The sequence below is a fragment of the Siniperca chuatsi genome, linkage group LG6, assembly GCF_020085105.1.
Source record: "Siniperca chuatsi isolate FFG_IHB_CAS linkage group LG6, ASM2008510v1, whole genome shotgun sequence".
Taxonomy (NCBI): domain Eukaryota; kingdom Metazoa; phylum Chordata; class Actinopteri; order Centrarchiformes; family Sinipercidae; genus Siniperca; species Siniperca chuatsi.
Window position 1 is genome coordinate 31722707 of NC_058047.1, and position 13066 is coordinate 31735772.

Here is a 13066-nt window from a genome sequence, read left to right on the forward strand (position 1 = left end):
ACCCTCCCTACTTATGCATTGGGTCTACATTTTTTCATAGCAATTGTAAACTACATGGATCATATATGCCACTGCTGTAGACACAAGTAGCCTATGTTAAGACATCAGCCACTGTCTATTCCATCACCACCTCCAAAGTCTCGAAAGTCTACTTGACGAGCGAGCGTGTTGAGCAGTTGCAAGCGCATAGAGAGGCTCGAGAGGCTACATTTGTGCACGCAGAGCAGAAATGCTCCCTCACGAGGATGCTTTTCCGCTTGCAGTTACTGTTCTGTGCGTTCGCGTCATGTGCACGTGCCTGGTTTTTATGTACGCAGGTTTTGAGACTAATTAAACACCATACTAAACACTCCCATCCAATCACTTCCACAGGAAACAATACAGAGCCTGTTCCCTGCTCTGCAGAGACGCACCCTGTTTACCCCAAAACTGAATGATTTCAGTCGTGAAAGTGTATGCATTTGGTTTGATATATAGTATATAACTAATAAACATATTATGCATTTTTTTTACTGTAACCTTTATTTATTCAGGGAATTATCACTCTCTAAAAGCACACTCATAAAGACGGTGTAGTCCCTCATTCGTCCAGGAGTGTTCTATCGTAGAAAAGGTTTCAGTCGTAGTCATAAAGCTCTCCTTTTCACAAACACCCTGTTCACACACAGTTACACACATTCAGACCTGGAAGCTGCCCAGTACAATCACAGCATGATCTGTTGGACAATGAGCAGCTATAGTGGAGCAGTTGGGGGTTAAGGGCCTTGCTCTAGGGCACCTCAGTGGTGGGAATAAGGGAGGGGCAAGAATTTGTTCCTTGACTTTCCCTGCAGTGGAACACACTGCTATAATAGTCTTTCCCCACCCAGATTTGTTCTGCTGGTGCTGGGATCATACCAGTGACAAGCATGTTGCTCTAACCTTTGAGCCACCACTGCCAGTGTAGTCTCATACATCCATATTCTCTATTAAGGCTGCAACTCATGATTATTGAAATTATTAATTAATCTAGATTTTTTTTTGATTGGTTGATGAATTGTTTTATTTATCTAATATCAGAAAACACTGAAAATGCCCATTGCAACTTCCCAGTCTTTAAATTGCTTGTTTTTTCTGATCAACAATCCAAAACATCATTGTCACATGGATATAAAACAGAGACAAGAAGAAAATATTGACATTTAAGAAGCTGGAACCAGAGAATGTTTTGCTTGATGAACGACTTAAATAATGAATCGATTATCAAAATGTTTGTTGATTAATGTGGAGGTGGGCATGGAGAGCGTCAGCTGCCGAGGGAGAGGTGCTCCATGGAAGTTTTTCCACTAGAGCAGTCTCGTGCTGGCACTCTACGCTTTGCCTTTGATCAAGTGATAAAAATTGACGGTCGTTTGGTGCGCCCTGACGCAGCACAAACATATCCACACTTTTCATTGATGAGGGACAGGCTGTACCAAGTAAGTCGTGACACTCAGACAAGGGAAGAAGTCACGCAGTTACCAGTGACAAAAAGGGCGGCTCATTACAACCCAATGGCCAGGCATTTGGGGTGTAATAAAACACTAGACAGATAATGGCCTGATTCTATTGGCCTGGGATTTAGGGAGACATATGCCGTTGGTGTGCGTCTTGCCCCGATAGTCAGATGGTTAACCCACCATACCGAGAGTGCCTTCGCGCCTATTACCATTAATGGAGGTCCCATTTGAGGGCATAAGGATGGACCTCATCGGGCCATTTTATCAGAGCACACACAGATATTGCTTTGTGCTAGTGTTGGTGGACTACGCAACGCAATATCCCGAAGCAGTGCCTCTGCGCACCATCTCTGCAAAGAGCGTTGCACAGGCACTATTTCAGGTCATCTCCCAAGTCAGGATCCCGAAAGAGATCCTGACTGACCAGGGCACCTCATTCATGTCACGCACACTGAGAGAGATTTACGGATTATTGGGCATCAAATCAATTTGGATCAGTGTATACCACCCTCAGACCGACAGGCTCGTTGAGCGCCTGAACAAAACTTTGAAATCTATGATCCATAAATTTGTGCACAAGGACGAGCACAATTGGGATAGGTGGCTAGATCCTCTGTTGTTTGCAGTGCCGGAGGTATCCCAGGCTTCCATGGGATTTTCTTCCTTTGAGCTGCTATTTGAAAACAGCTATTTGAAAACTGGGAGGAGGGTCTGAGCCCCAGTAAAAATGAAGTTCAGCACGTCCTGGACCTGAGAGGAAAACTCCACACGTTAGGGCAATTGTCATGGGAGAATTTGCTCCAGGCTCAGGAACGTCAACCACGCCTGTACGACAGAGGGGCTAGATTGAGACAATTCATGCCGGAAGAGAAAGTGCTTGTATTACTCCCTTCTTCCAGCTCCAAATTACTCACCAGGTGGCAAGGACCCTTTGTGGTCACATGGCAAGTGAGCGACGTGGACTATGTGGTTGTGCGGTCAGACAGGGGAGGGGCAAAAGATTTACCACCTCAAACTCCTAAAATTATGGAGAGAGGCGGAGCCTGTTGCTCTGGTGATGAAGGTGAGTGAGAGAGATGAGTTGGGGCCAGAGGTTTCAAAATCAGCCAGGTCCGCCTCGCTCCCCATTGACAACCATCTCACGACGTCCCAGAGAACAAATGTGGCTGAGTTGCAACAGTGGTTTGCCAATGTGTTCTCCCCCCTGCCGGCACTAACCTCATAGAGCATCACATTGAAACTCACCCGGGAGTGACGGTGCGTTCACGGCCCTACCGGTTGCCTGAACACAAACGGAAAACAGTTCAGGAAGAATTAAAGGCCATGCTGGAGATGGGGGTGATAGAAGAGTCCCACAGTGCCTGGTATAGCCCCATCGTCTTTGTAAGCAAGAAGGATGGGACCATACGGTTCTGTGTGGACTACTGCAAGGTAAATGATGTGACACGGTTTGATACCTATTCGATGCCCCAGGTCAACGACCTCCTGGATCGGTTAGGCAATGCTCGTTTTTTCACAACACTGGATTTGACCAAGGGCTACTGGCAGATTCCCTTGACTCCAGAGTCTAAGGAAAAGACGTCCTTCTCCACTCCGTATGGGTTGTACCAGTTTGCCACCCTTCCATTGGGGTTGTCCGGGTGCCGGCCACCTTCCAACACCTCATGGACCGGGTGCTGCGTTCGCATGCTCTTTATGTGGCTGCCTACTAGGATGACATCATCATCCACATTGACAGCTGAGCGGAGCATATGCGGCGGGTGGCGGTGGTGCTTGGGTCATTGAGGCAGACCGGCCTCACTGCAAACCCAAAGAAGTGTGTGGTTGGACGGAGGGAGGTACATTATCAGGGGTACTACTTGGGTGGAGGGCAGGTGCGGCCCCAGGTAGACAAGACGGCTGCGATCTTTGTTCTGCAGACTGACACGTCAAACAGGGGAGTGAGGGCCGTTTTGTCCCAGCAGGTGCAGGGGTCGACCGCCCAGTGGTTTATATCAGCCAGAAGCTGTCAGAGAGGGAGGCCAGGTACAGTACCATTGAAAAGGAGTGCTTGGCCATCTGGTGGGCAGTCGAGGCCAAGCGGTACTACCTGCTGGGGTGCCCATTCACCCTCTGTTCGGACCATGCCCCTCTCCAGTGGCTCCACCGCATGAAGGATACCAATGCCCGGATCACCCGGTGGTATCTGGCTTTACAGCCGTTTAATTTCAAGGTGATCCATAGGCTGGGCGCCGTGGCAGACGGCCATCTGAGTTCATAGGCCAGGAGGAGGAGTAGGCCCAATGGCTCCCCAGCCTACATCGGGCGGTGGGGGTATGTGGAGGTGGGCATGGAGAGCGTCGGCTCAGGTGAGCAGCATCAGGGAGAGGTAATTGTCACAGCTGAAACCGACTGACTAATTATCCTCTCCCCAAGTACTCAGTAGCATGCTGGACCAGGGAGAAGGAAAAACTCACACACACATTGAGCAGGGACGTCAGCTGACGGAGCGGCTGGTCTCCTGATGATAGAAGCACAGAGAAGGAAGCCGCTGAACTAGCGCCGGAGATGGGCAGCGAAAGAAGTGCAGTCGTGAGAAGCGGCTCGGTTTATGAAGAGAGATTGTGTGTGTTTAAAATAAAGAACATTACCTGTAACCCGGGCATCTGAGTGCATTTCCAGAGCCAGGGGACTCAAGGTAGCTCCAACACACTACAATTATATTGATTAACTCACTAACTGACTATGAATCATTCCCCATACCCACATATACCTTTCTCAAGAGACTGCATTTGCATAACAAATTATACACATTGTGTTTGTAGTTGTTTGGCAGAAGAAACCACCCATAAACAACCCTTGTGTATTCTACAGACAGATGAGATGGGATGATAGCAGGGAGCAGTTTTCTATGTTGTTACAAAACTTCTGATTAGGAAATATGCTTTTCTTTGAAGGTGCTGCAGGAGGAAACACAACCTGCTGTAATCTGATCTCATTGTGAAAACAACTGTGGCACCAGATAAATAAAAACAGAGTGCAGAGCATCTGTTCTCTTTCATGTTTACAAGAGAAAATGACGAAAAACTGATGTTTCTGCTGAGGCATTATGTACAAGAAGTTTTATGTGTGAGTGCAGCCCTGAAATGCTAAAAACATCCTGAGATGATCTTGGGTGCAGGCCCAAGTAGTGGTCCCAAGAGCAAAAATGCCCTTCAAGAATTAATTTAACACTGCAGGTTTTGAGCCTCACAAAGCCAGACAACATCTCACAAGCTCAGGTTTTGCTATTTTAGACTGAAAATTATCCACTGAGAATTATTTGATGCCAGAGGAGTCAGCAGAGTGTTAAGATGATCATGTGCTCTTGAAATTTCCATGTAAACAGCTATTTCAGCAAACAGCTGTAGACATAAAACTGATTCTGAATCTGCGTGTTTCTCACCTAAGACTTCATCCAGAAACTGTTTTAGATAAACAGTTCAGGAATGTGACAACATTTCCAGAATGTGAAAGAGAGAACTGTTGAGCCTTGGGAGACTGCAATGAGTGAAATGAGAATTGATTGATCTATATCAATCTCATGTCAGTGTGTGAACTAAAGAGCTGGAGTCAGGACATGTTTAGTCTAGCTTAGCATATAGCTAGTCTGGCTCTGTCCAGAGTTAAAAATAACACCTACCAACACCTCTAAAGCTAACTAATTAATTTGTTTTATCTTGTCTGTTTAATGTGTACATGTAGAAACGACAATTTGTGGTTTTAATGGGAATTAAATGTTGGAACTATTTCTTGGTTAACAACAGTCGGTGCAGTGCCCAGAGTTTTGTTGTCACAGTGAGGGTGCAGCGTTTGGTATCATTGCACCTGTACAGAGACAAAGGCCAAAATCTGTACTCTCTGGCTGCATCTACAGCCGGAGGCGCTGCACAGGAATGCTAGGCAGATAGATAAACTGTTCAAGAAAGAGTTCCACCACATAACTCTTAAAACACAAACTGTTGTTTTTACATTTCTGGCTGTTTCCCCCTACTGCAGTCTTTATGCTAAGCCAGACTAACCACGTCCTACAACTCCAGCTCTGAACTTCACACAGACATGAGACTGATTCAATTTTCTCATATCACTCGGAAAGAAAGCAAATAAGGTAGTTTATTCCTTTAAAAGCACAATAAAGGTTCAGCATTAATGGTCGATATTGGGTCATATGTTGGTATTGGTGTGTATGTTGGCAGATACTGTATACAAAACAAACTGCAGAGCAGTAAACTGCAGCAAAAAATGTTTTACTGGCAATATTTCTATATATACACATTTGACTCAAATTTTCTGTTGATCGACTAATCATTTAATGGACAAATTGTTTCAACTCTAGCTTTTATTGAAGTCCAACTGAAATCACATTTAGTCATCCTTTTTTGCAGTGAAAAATAATGTCCACATGTTCTTTTAATGTAATGTCAATAGTTTTTAATTATTCCAGTTTTTCTCATTTGCTTTCGCTCAATTCTTAAATGAGAATTCTTATTTTTTCAAAACATTAAGTTCAAATCTTTGTTCACAACAGATTTGAATTTCTCATTCATTCAAGCAAATTGGACGTGTTTTTGCACATGTGCAAAGGAATAAGTCCAATTGTCTACAATTTACACAATAACCACTTGCACATGGCTTGCTCATCAAAACTGATTAGTTGATTCTCAGTGAAACTGTCATACTCTTCACAACTTCTAAACATTCTTTCATCATTTGAGCCATCACATGCAAAATTATTCATTCAGTTATCAAAATCTAATCAGACATACATGTATATTCCAGAAATATCTATGACATGGAATTTTGTGAGGTCTGCTAAATTGGCAAATTACCTGCCAGATGACAAAAATGACATGAAAGGTTAAAGGTGAATTTTTTGTTTACAGTACATGTAACACATTGCTACACAAATACATTTAATGTATAAATACAAATGTGCATATCCTTTTACTGTCTACTACAGTATTGTACAGTATTGACTTTTCCCAGTAAACCTACTGAATCTAATCTGAATCTAAAAAGCTCTGTAGCTACATTTGTTCAACACGCTATGGTGCAGGACAAGACATGTGTTCATATTTGTAAGTTAGCTAAGGAGACTTTAGCAGGAAGCTAATATGGGTTGTTGTTCAGAGTCTGTGCCTCTTATGTTGTGTAGCAGGCTGCTGTCTCACTCAGTGTGACCGTCTGTTCTGCCTATGATACAACGCTGACGTTACTACTTTATGCAAGATTTGATTGGATAGATGGAAACAAGGTCTCCATCTATGTAGACAGATACCAAACTGTATTCTGTCGAATTAATGCAAAACTAGGTCTAAGAAAAAGACAACATCAACAGGACAAGTGATTTACAAGAATATCGCTGATATATAGTTATCAGATTTTTACTATTCTCAACTATGGATATCGGCCTCAAAACTCCAGTAAAGTAATCAACATCTACATAATACTACAGAAGCTTTCTAAAAGGGCTAATTATAAAACCATAAAGGTCCTGTGTAGAACCATCTGAGCATGGGACTGGATCCAGCCTGCCGAGTTCTGTAGTCCTCCTTGTCTCAATGTGCAGACTCTAACCCAGATGAAAATGCTGTATATACAGAATGCCAAAATATAGCAGCCCTCTCCCCTCTCCTCTCACCCATATGTTTTCATGCTTGTTCATTCCTGAAATTAAACACAATGTATCAATGTGGGGAGGACGGCTAAGTGTCAGCAGAGACGAAGAGAAGCCAGCCCACATACAGCTGAGATACCAGCAGCCAGAGCTTTAGATAGAACCGTGATCAAGACAAAGAAGGAAAAGTTTGCAGTCAGATACCTGCAGTCATTAAATTATATCTATCAAACACATCTGGTTCTGCAAATGGAAACTTGAAAATAAACATGCCACATCCTACTGGTGTAGGATTCTGGGGTCGCAGTTGGAAAAGTGTGAAGGAAAAGTTCCCCTCTACTCAAAAATGTCCCCTAAAATGTCAGACCTTGACTTTACTGACTTGTATCTGTACAAAGTTTGTCACTAGTTTTTACATTCCTCTACTGAAGGGGGAGATGTCTTCCCTAAGATTCAAATGGACTCTGGGCAAGCTAGATTTGGGACGTCACAAATTCGAAAGCCAATCGCAACGCCACCGGCAAAGAAACCTGAAACCTCCAGCGCAGAGCGGACTTGTCAGTACAGAGAGTGAGAGTTTGCACTGAGTTAGCGTAGTGAAGGTTTTGACAGCAAACATGGTAGAGCGTGCAGTTTTTGGATGTAAACCGGACCCTGGAGCTTCCTTCCACTATCTACTAACGTTACGTAATAACAATGTGAACACGCTGTAACATCGTAGCAGATATTATTGTATGTGTCACAACCACTAACGCTGTGTAGCCGCTGCCAGTTACAAGCTAACAATTTAACAAACAACATAAACAACTAAAAGATGCTAACTACACTTACCATTCCGATACGTCTGCTAGTCGCTGATTTTGGTGCACAACAGACTCCTCATCTGGTCTGAGGCTCAAACATGTACGGCTGAGTCTTTCCGATGTTTCCTCTAACTCTCGCCATCTTGACGCGCACCGCTCTCTCACCATGGATGTATGTCTCTCACCCACGTCCATGCTCTCACTGGCACGCAGCGGTGGTGGGCAGGGCATTCAGAGATCCTCAGGGAGAAAGAGTAGATCTGCTTCCAGCCCCTTTTCAGTTTTTTTTTTACTTTGTATGTGGGATAACCATGTTAAACAAAATATTAATCATAGCAGAGTATTTTACATACTTCAAAACGTGTCTTGAGGGGAACTTTAAATGAAAATACACATTAATTCATAATACTACTTGCACATTTAATGTCTTACTGTTTAAGTGAAGCTTATAGTAAGCATGTGTGCAAATGTGTTATATTTATCAGTACATTATTAATCATGTAAAAAAAAAACATATTTTCTCACCTACTTCTAGTGATATCTAGTAATGCAGATAGTTCTGGTATTCATGTGTCCAGTTTTCAGATTACTGTCTCTGCCTCCACCCCAATACAATGGTGGTGGATGGATTTTTGTTTGTGGTGCTCACAGCATTGAAAAATTACATTTAGAAAATTCAACAGCAACATCTGTTTTTCAGACACAAAGTAACTGCACTTGTGGATAATCCATAGACCTCACTGTGAACCTGTGTATGAAGTGGATTAAAACAGGTGACAGTACTTTGAACTAGCAAAACAAACCGAAAAGCCAACTGAAAATCAACAAAATCACTTGAAAATATATAATTAATTGGTACCAAGAGTTAATTTACGGTATAGGCCATTAAGAGTAATGCAGAGAAAGATTGGCACTAAAGGCAAGGCCATCATTTTCGTGGAGCACTTGTTTCACACAGCGGTACTGCCAGACAAAAACATTGATATTTGATTATTCAAGAATATTTTGACGTGTACATGCTGATGATATGATAAGGCTCAATCTAGCACCCAGAATCAGGTGAAGTCCCTCTTGGCAGAGTGCTAAGTATACTTGATGACTGTAGCTGTACTCACCTCCATTGTACTACTGTAAAGGGAAGCAAGAAAACATTTTTGTTTGTTATTTGGGTGAAATGACCCTTTAACTAATCCCAGAATATGTTTGAATGGTTATTGCAAGTGAATAATATTGGTGTGTCGATATATGTGAAAGAGCCTTCTCAAGACACTGTTGACTGCCAGGGAGCAGCAGTACCTGTGTGTGTGTGTGTGTGTGTGTGTGTGTGTAGCAGTGATGCATTCAGCATTCAGGTCTGAGTCTCAGGCAGCCTTCATTAGGATGAGAAGAGCAACACACACACACACACACACACACACACACACACACACACACACACAGCTTTCCATTAGGGCTTCACAATTAATCGAAATATTATCGAAATCGCAATATGGCCAAGTGCAATATCCAAATCACAGAAGCTACAATTTTTGGATAAAGGTAAAATGTGTGACAAACAGCTTTATAATGGAATGCTGTAGTGCTGCAGAGATTCCCGGCCTACAAATCTTGTTCTGCAGATGGAAGAAAACATGTTTGTTTGGTACAGACCCCAGCAAATTCCACATCACCATGATGAATAGTTTTTTCAGTGAAAATAAAAATTGTGATGCAAAAATGAAAATTCCCACTAATGGTGAATCATATCGAAATCGTAATATCTGTCAAAATAATCACAATATGATTTTTTTACCATATCGTGCAGCCCTACTTTCCAGTGCTGGCATTCAGATGATGCACTTATCAAGGTAGATGAACAACACACAGAACAGTACACACTTCCTCCACCTCCTCTTTGTCTGCATCTTGTTTCTGTGACTCCACCTCCTCTCCAGCCTCCCTGCCCTCACTCCTCTTCCCTCCATCTGTTGCACTCCTTCACTCTGCCTACCTCTCTCCCTCTCTATTCTCCACCCAGCCTAATTAGGGCACTGTCAAATCCAGGTGAACTGACAGCCAATTATGTCACACAAAGCCATGCACTCTTCTTCCTCTTCTCACTTTAGAACTGTATTTTAGATATAAAGGCCTGGATGTCACAGAATGTCTTACAGCTCAGCCAGGATAAAACACAAGAGCTGATCGTTGGTTCAAAGGCTCAGAGAGCGAAACTGGCCTCCAAACTAAACACACCAGGACTCAACCCAAGCCAAGAAGCTAGAAACCTTATATTTACTTATATTTCAAGGCTCATGTGCAGGGTGTCACAAAAACATCTCCAAAGTGAGGCCATTCCTCTCTCTGAGCAACACAGAGAGACTGATGCAGGCGTTTTTAACTAGCAGGCGACACTACTGTGACGCTGTCCTTTCTGGTCTACCAAAGAATTCAATAAATCAGCTACAATTAGTTCAAAATTCTGCCGCACGAGTGCCGACTAAGACCAAAAGGAGAGCACACATTACACCTATTTTAAAGTCTTTACACTGGTTACCTGTTAGTTTTTGTATTGATCTTAGAATTATATTATTAGTTTAGAAGGCACTGCATGGCCTTGCATCAGACCACCTCTTTATGAACCCGGAAGGCCTCTCCGATCCTCCGGTTCTTCTCTTTCGGCTCTTCCACAAAGCAGAACAGAGACATCTGGAGATGCTGCGTTCAGCCACGACGCTGCGGGCCTCTGGAACAGCTGCAAACACTGATATTTTTAAACGAAAACTAAAAACCCAGCTATTTAGTCTGGCTTTTACGCAGTATTTTTCTAATTGTATGGCTTTATTATTTATACATATTTTATCATTATTATCTATTTATTTTATTTTATTAATATTTTACTTTTATTATTGATTTATTTATTCTTTTTTACTATCTTAACTATACATCTTTTGTTGTTGTCTTATTCATTTAACCTTTAGTTTTTGATTGTTTTAGTCTCTAAATCCATTCTTTCTATCCTAAATTTTGTCAGTCCCTTGTAAAGCGCTTTGAATTGCATTTGATTTGTCTGAAAGGTGCAGTATAAATAAAGTGTGATTGATTGATTCTTCTTCTTCTTCTTCCTCTGCCTTATTCTTACAGCATTTGGATTGTTGCATCCGGAGCATGAACAGGACAGCTTGCTATTCTTGTTTTAGAAAACTGCCAAAAGAATGAAGCACTAGATACTTCGTCATGCAATATAACGGGCTAATAATGTGCAAACACATGGGCTGCCACAGACAACAGAACAGAGCTGAGACCAAATCTGAGTCCAGAGTAGAATACTGAAACACCTGTGCAGCAACCAATATAGGCTACTGTATGCATTCTAGCTATATATAGTGTTCATTATAAACAATAGCATGTGCCATTAACGTGACATTTTGTCGGTGTTGCAAATACCGTAGGCTTGTGTTTTAAAAGCATCACTGCATTACAGAATAGTCTGCAGACCACAAGTCGCACTATTTTCCCAAAGGGTCACACATTCAGTTCAGCTTCAATAAATGCAAACCAGCAAGAGCATTTTTTGAAAGGATTGTTTGCTAATCATATTACCAATGAACATAGTGGATTATAATGTGAAGAGCATACTGTGGTCACACTGACCAAAGAAGGCCAGAAATTAAACTAATAAATGATGCAAATAATGCAAAGAAATGATGAGCTGTTTTGCACAGCTTTGATCCAGAAATGCCCTTTCATCTTAAAGGACATTGGGCAGCGTTTTGACTGGCAGAGGTTTCCAATGCACAGCACAAGTGTGCCATTATCTCTTGTAAGGAGGGATGTCCTTACCAAACTGTATTTAAAAATCTGCTAGATTAATGAATCTTTAGTAATCACAAAGGCACAGAATTTAAAAAAACTGTGACCCAAGCCGGTTTCATGAAAGAGCATACACTGTTTCAGCATGATATTAATCTGCAAGAAAAGACTTTGTTGACAAAATTCCCCTGTAAAAGTTTTTTTTTGATACAATCTCTGTTATATGGCGAACTGCGGATACAGTTAACTTTAGACAAGCTGTAATATCATTCCTTATGAGACAGGATATGCCATTTTGCAGACTATTGATTTTTGTATGCATTTTATTGATTTTGAACAGCTTTGGGTGAAGTGTTGACGGATTTCTGTGAATATGCACTTCAGTCTTGCATGCAGCGCGTCCGGTCTGCAGGACGCTCTCAGCGCTGCATCTCTGACACTTTACACAGCAAAGCAGTTAGAAAAATGATGTAACTCACCATTTTCTAGGATTTCCTGATCGGAAAAGATGTTGAAGACTAGAGGAACACAGAGGTCCCCAGAATGGACACAGTGTAGAAAAGAGTCTCGCAATTCCTCCAGTCCAGCAACACTTCACTTGCTCTAATTCCCCGAGGTGAATAGGAAAAAGGGCCGTGAAAGCACCGTGAGGAGTGTCAGGTAAATCCTCCGCTCAGCCGCTGGGACTGTGGAGGTTTTCTCTCTCAGTGTCGGTTAGAGTTCCCGGAAAGCCAGCGGTATCCGTCTGCTCCCTGTCCGTCCGCGGTGGCTCCTCTCTGAAGGAGCAGCATCCCCAACACTTCGTCCATATACACCCTCGGGAGGTGTCGGCCACGTTCGGCTGTTTCCGGAAACACTAGTGAGGTAATAGGCTGTCAATGACGTCCAAGCGTTTGCAGCAAATTGCTGAAAATTATGTGGATTTTGTAATGAGAGAAAATGGTGCAAATATGATTAACACAAATTTCAAAAGATAGGCTACGGGGCCATGGCAGAGGTTCGATTCCCGCACCAAGCAGAAGTCAAACCTCAATCAAACTGTTCCAAAGGAGATACTACTAGCAGTATCAAACTGTTGTTGTAGCTACTGTATGGCAGTGCAGTATGGTGCTCCAAAGTGTTCAGTATTAAATAAATAATTATGAAATAAATAATCACATGAATAGATTGTGGAAAATATTAATGAAACAATAATTCGTAAAATAATTGAATGTACCCCTCTACTCAAAAGTGTGTTTTTCTCATGTTTAAGTCCCCTAAAATGTCAGACCTTGACTTTTACTGACTTGTATCTGTGCAAAGTTTGTCACCAGTTTTTACATTCCTCTAGCAATTGTTAGCAATACCAGTTGATAACAATG

General features: G+C 42.3%; 1 protein-coding gene across 17 annotated transcripts in view; it reads right to left on the reverse strand.

Moving 5' to 3' along the window:
* The window catches only part of ptprfa (protein tyrosine phosphatase receptor type Fa), a 437857-nt gene extending 425172 nt beyond the window's left edge, over window positions 1-12685 (reverse strand). For 6 of the 17 annotated variants that reach the window (XM_044200712.1, XM_044200711.1, XM_044200718.1 and 3 more), the window contains exon 1: window positions 12185-12679. The gene's annotated coding sequence lies outside the window, so the exon portion shown is untranslated. Of the gene's footprint in view, window positions 1-12184 lie in introns of all 17 variants that reach the window. The other 11 variants (XM_044200719.1, XM_044200716.1, XM_044200714.1 and 8 more) reach the window with 6 other exon arrangements.
* Window positions 12686-13066: the final 381 nt, after the last annotated feature.